The sequence below is a fragment of the Alligator sinensis genome, unplaced genomic scaffold, assembly GCF_000455745.1.
Source record: "Alligator sinensis unplaced genomic scaffold, ASM45574v1 scaffold417_1, whole genome shotgun sequence".
Lineage (NCBI taxonomy): Eukaryota > Metazoa > Chordata > Crocodylia > Alligatoridae > Alligator > Alligator sinensis.
This window is the reverse complement of record NW_005842433.1, coordinates 367,131-372,733: the sequence shown is the minus strand read 5'-3', so window position 1 is coordinate 372,733 and position 5,603 is coordinate 367,131. Positions and strand designations below refer to the sequence as shown.

The 5,603-nt window shown below is 45.2% G+C and overlaps 1 long non-coding RNA gene across 1 annotated transcript in view; it reads right to left on the bottom strand.

The window, feature by feature from the left end:
- LOC102373655 overlaps positions 1–1,077 on the bottom strand; it is an 87,276-nt gene extending 86,199 nt beyond the window's left edge. Inside the window, exon 1 of the long non-coding RNA XR_324607.2 lies at positions 871–1,077. This is a non-coding gene — a long non-coding RNA (uncharacterized LOC102373655). The remainder of the gene's footprint in view (positions 1–870) is intronic.
- Between the last annotated feature and the right edge of the window lie 4,526 nt (positions 1,078–5,603).

Sequence of the window (5,603 nt, the reverse complement as noted above, 5' to 3'; positions counted from 1 at the left end):
AGGGTAGGAGCGAGCACCACTTCCCTTGGAAGTTGGTTCCAGATCCTAGCCGCCCTGACTGTGAAGTAGTGCCTCCTGATACCTAGCCTGAATCTACTCTCAGTCAACTTATGGCCGTTATTCCTTGCTACTCCTGGTAGTGCTCGGGGGAACAGGGACTCTCCCATAGCCTGCTGGTCCCCCTTGGCAAGTTTACAGACGGCCACCAGATCCCCTCTCAGCCTTCTCTTGTGGAGACTGAACAGGTTCAGGTCCCGTAGCCTTCGCTCGTAGGGCCTGCCTTGCTGCCCCCTAATCATGCGAGTGGCCCTCCTCTGGACCCTCTCAATGCTGTCCACATCCCTCCTGAAGTGCGGTGCCCACAACTGGACACAGTAGCTTCCTTCCAAGGGGAGGAAGAATCATCAGCACTTCATCAGCACCTCACTGGGCCGCATTACGCTGCTGGCCCCTCACTGGGCTGCTTTACACCCCTGGCCCCTCACTGGGCCTTTCACCCAGTGGGGTTCAGGTGGCTGCCACTGTGCCTGGCCCCCTGCACTGGAGTCTTCCACCATATAGGCTCAGGTGGCTGCTGCCATGCCTGGCCCCTACATTGGGCTCAGGCAGCCCCAACACTGGGCTTGCCTGGCCCCACTCCCTTTCAGTGTTGGTAACCCACTCATGAGGCTAGCACCCACCTGCTGGCTGCTCCACTGCCACCTAGAACCTTAAAGTGGCAGGCACTGGAGGTGCCTTAGGAAAATAACTCGTATAAGTCGCGTGCGGTGGAGTTAAATGCTCTGGGCGAGAACGAGGAGATAATAACACTGAGGCAGAGTCCCTCGGCACTTAAAGCGAAATGCAAAAAAGTTTTATTTTTGTACTCACATTGACAGTGAGGCTCAGTTTTCTTAAAGCTGTTTCAGATACTGCAGTTATTCGCTCCCCTGGGAGAGATCACTCGTTCGGGATACGGAGGGGTCGCCCTGGGTTTTGGATATCGGTGGGCGTTCGCGAGTCTGGGATAGAATTGGCCAGATTCCACCCTATCGTTCAGTCTCGGACTCCGAAGTGTTCTCTTCCAGATTCCTTGGTTGTTTTATAAGACTGACACAATTCTCAGTATCCCCGTGAGCCAATTGGCTTCTATTATTCTGTTCGTTCCCTTATATGGTGGTCTCCCCCCGGGTTTGAGTCTCTCCCTGGGTTTGAGGAAGTGCCCAACAGTTACGGCAATAGCGTGACAAGATACGCAATGGCTGCGGCTGCTTATCTGGGAGTGAACAGTTAGTACTCTGTGGTTGCTTATCTGGGCACGAACAATGTGTACTTCTCAAAATGATAGCTGGTCACTCGGGAGCAAGCAAGCATTATACAACACAAGCATAATACAACAGTATACATAGGCTCACCATAAATGGATAATAACACAAAAATAATGGTGTTTTAGTTTAGTGGTCATGTAGACTCTTGGTTGACTTTTTTTTTAAATACACATTTTACATTGTACCTATACTACAGTAAACTAGTACAAGAAAAATACAGGCCATACCAATAGCTTTGAGTACACTAATGGTACTAAGAATCCCATTAGTGATTCTTGCAATGAGATAAAGCAGTAGGCCTACACAATGCATCTCAATTATTTTTTTTATCATTCCTGAACTGTTAAACGTGTGCTAAACTTCATGTACTGTAAATCTCTCTCTTTTATATACCCATTACACCTGTGTTTTAATGCTACCATCACATAATTATGGAACCCAAATGTATGGTTATATTGATATATACATACATACGCACACAGAATTTCTCTCTTTCTCTTTCTCTCTCTCTCTCTCTCTCTCTCTATATATATATATATATGTGTGTGTGTGTGTGTGTATAAATAATCTATTTAGATATCTGTATATATACATATACACACATATACACAATCTTTCTCTAAATAGATTTCCCTCACTTTATGTGGGCTCTGCATGTGCAAATTCACTCTTATGCAATGATTTTTATACCCCAAATTTATTATATGCAAGGTAAATTCACTCCTATGTGATCAGTGTGGTGGAAGCCCACAGTCAGCTGCTTTGTGCAGTGCATTGTGGGAGTGACACGCACCAAGATATAGTCTCCCGTGTGGATCTTTGCTCTTCGCTCATTGTCTGCAACATGTTTCTATAGTTACCATCCCATTTACGACAGTGCCCCGTGCTTGTGTGCACGGTTTGCTGTAGGTGAGTACCAAAATTGTCTTGTAAAAGTGATAGAAATGGGTCTGGGGGGTCAGTACAGTTGAGGTCTTGGAACGTATCCCTATTTGTTACATTGTAAAGAGGGTTTCCTTTATGTGAATTTGAGTATGCGCTGTTCTCCAGGTATGCCTGTACAGCATAAAGTGAGGGAAACCTGTATATAAACTGTACCTCTCTAGACAGTTAGACAAACAGATCTATATCTAATCACCCCCTGGAAGAGCTCACTCTTCCCCATATAAGCTGCCATCACTTGGGAGAGCTGCAGCCCCCTCACTATCGGCAGCCTTATTTGGGTTCAAGAACTGCAGGAAGTATCCAGGGGGCAGTGGGAGTCCCCTTCTCTGCATCCCAAAGCAGCCCTTGGCAGTGGGACTAAAGCACCGTGCGCTGACCTGAGCGGGGATCTGGGGCAGTTTGGGGTCTCACCAAACACACACACACACACACACACACACACACATATATCCAGGCAGGCTCCAGGGCATTTGGACTCCCAGTTCCCTGCCTGAGCCAACAATAGGGGAGCTCCATACAGTTTTGCTGAGCAGAAGGATTTGGCTCCAGCATTGCTAGGGACATTTCATGTGCGCCAACAGCCCATCCCAAGCCACTTGCCTGCCCTGCAACCTGACACATGGGAGGGAAGAAGGGAGGGAGGGCAGGATTGGGCTCCTTCTAGGCACAGAGATGGGAGAGAGAGAGACCAGCTGGGCAGTGAGTGGCAGGGGCAGCAGGGATCCTCACTGCCACCTCACTCTAGCCATCCCCATGGAGCAGTCACACAAGTTCCCAGGCACTGCCTCCTGCCGGCTCTTGTGCATTTAACATGTGATCAAGCTTCAGTGCTTAACAGGACTTTCCCCTGCAGGCTGGGGAGCAAAACAGGCCCCTCCACATGCCCCAGGCCTTGTCCTGGCCCCTGCCCTTCAGGGGACCACTGATTGGCAGGGGCCCCTTAGCCTGGACCCCACAGGCCCATGCGTTAATCTGCCCCTGGGCTCCATTCCCTCTCCCTCTAACCCCACTAGCCACCGACACTGACATCATACAGCTGGCATGGGGAACAAGCTGTAATGGCCACTCAGGGGTGGCCAGCTGCTTGGCTGCTCAGCTGGGCTCTGCATTCTCTGGCAGCTTCCTGAGAGGTGTATGGGAATGCTCTCAGCACCCCCCACTTAACAGCAAACCTCTATTCTGTTCACTCATGACCTAATCTAGAGTGCTTTGAGTAAAGTGTGAGAGTGTTTCCACCTTAGGCTTTTTGAATGTCTGTACTTAGCTTGAATCTAATATCCATGTCTTATTTGTCAGGTCCCTCTCTATTTTTTGTGCCTTGTAAATATCATTGTCTTTTTCTTTAGAAAGTTTATATTCTCAAGGAAAAGTCTGCCCACTTCTACCACAGTGACTGTATTTCTATTGCAGGTTAAAACTTCAGCTATCTTTTCAGAATAAGTTGGATTTCTAATGTACATACTGCTTTCTAAGATCTTTTGGAAATGTCCTTTCCCACAAAATAATTCAGGTTCCAGAAGATCATTACTGTATTTTGCCCAGATTTGAGATAATTGTTTCATTTGATTCCAAAATATTGCTTTTTGACCATTTGGCATTTATCAAAAGCTTGAACTTGTTGGGAAGCATTTTAATAACACCTTTGCTGTTTTAAAGGAGTGGGGAATTTTTTCACTGGTTACTTGGCAAGGTCAGATCCTTCTATCGGCATGTTGCAGTCTTCTTTTCCTTGCCAAAATTTGGGAGGCTCCAGTGAGGATCACCAAGTGTCTGACAAGATTTGGCAACTTCATCTAATTAACTTCAGGGCTCTTGCAGAGCTTTTAAGCTCCATAAGCAGTTCAGCAGAATTTTGAATCCATGTTGTGCAGCAGATCTCTTAAGACCCAGAGGGACTCCTCTTAGCTCCAGAGAGCTCTATAGCCATGTAAAGACCCCTGAGGAGCTCAAAAGCTTCAAAGTGTTTCTAACCCCAAAGTGACTAAAATAGGGCTTTGAGGCAGCACTGGCGAGGTTAAAGGACTTTGAAAAGTACACAAATGATGCTTGGAAAAACTTTGGGTTCAGTTCTACCAAGCAGGAGACCAAGATATGCTAATTAACACAGCTGTCATCAAGGATGTAATCTAATTTACATACTTGGTAGCAAATAAATGCTTCCATATGGCAAAGTACCAATATTCTTCCTTGACAACTTTATCAAAAAAGCTAACGAAATTGCCAGATAAAAAGTTAATTCAATTCAATATAAAATTGCAAACACAGTAACAGAAGTGAAAGAAACGTAAAAAAAATTATGCTTTATAAAAGCAAACACTGGACAGCTAGGGAATTCTATATTTTAAAAAAAGCTTATTGAAAAGCTGTAAGAAAATTGGAAAATGAAATAGAAGGCACCCTGATGTTCATAATTTCCTTACATTTCTAGCTATTCACCAGCTAAATTCATGAATCAGTCTTACCTCTAATCATTATATTGCTTCATAATTGACAACATGTACCAGATGCCTCATGTCTCTGTCCTGTATTTGACTTCCTGCTGTATACAACACCCACCTGTCTACATACTCAATCACAAATTATCCTAGAATTCACTCTTCACAGACAAGACATCAATAACAAACTCTCACCTACCACAATTCACATAGACAACAAAGAGTGACTAAGCCATCATGCCCTCTTCTCAACATGTTGTAGCTTCTTGACCCAAATGAATGGCATCTTACACTGAATATACACCTTCTACCTAAGAATGGATAACTGGGTCCACAGGCCATGAAGGACATGGTTAAAGGCATAACCAGCCAAAGACTTCAGATTTTAAAATATAACAGAACAGTATGGCTTCTGAAGTGTACAGGAATGTGATGTCTGCAGCCACTGGATTTCATGGCCAATTGTCAAAGGAGTACAATTTAGGAGTACCAGCTGTAGCTGGTGGCGAGGTCTGGAGATATAATTCTCCATTCTTTCTAATGTCAAATCCTATACTTTAACTTACAGTTTTACCCAGGGGTCAAAATAAAACAAATTGATGGAACTTTTCCAGGCTTTATCCACAGAAGAAGCTCTGTCAAATTGAGTTGCCAAAATTAGATGATCTTCATTGTACAGATGTTCAGAACATGACCACATCTTCCTCTGGGCTCCACAGAATTTGGTCCCTTCCAGTATGGCTTACAGGCCCTGGTAGAAACTGCTTCTTCAACTTGTCTCCTTATGGGGGCAAAGAATAAGCAGTGTTATTCTCCCAAGTGCCAACCAATGGTAGCACTAGCATGACATGCTACTTCACACTGTGATCTTCAGCAGTCTTCACACTACAGGTGGCTAGGGTGACCATATGTCCCC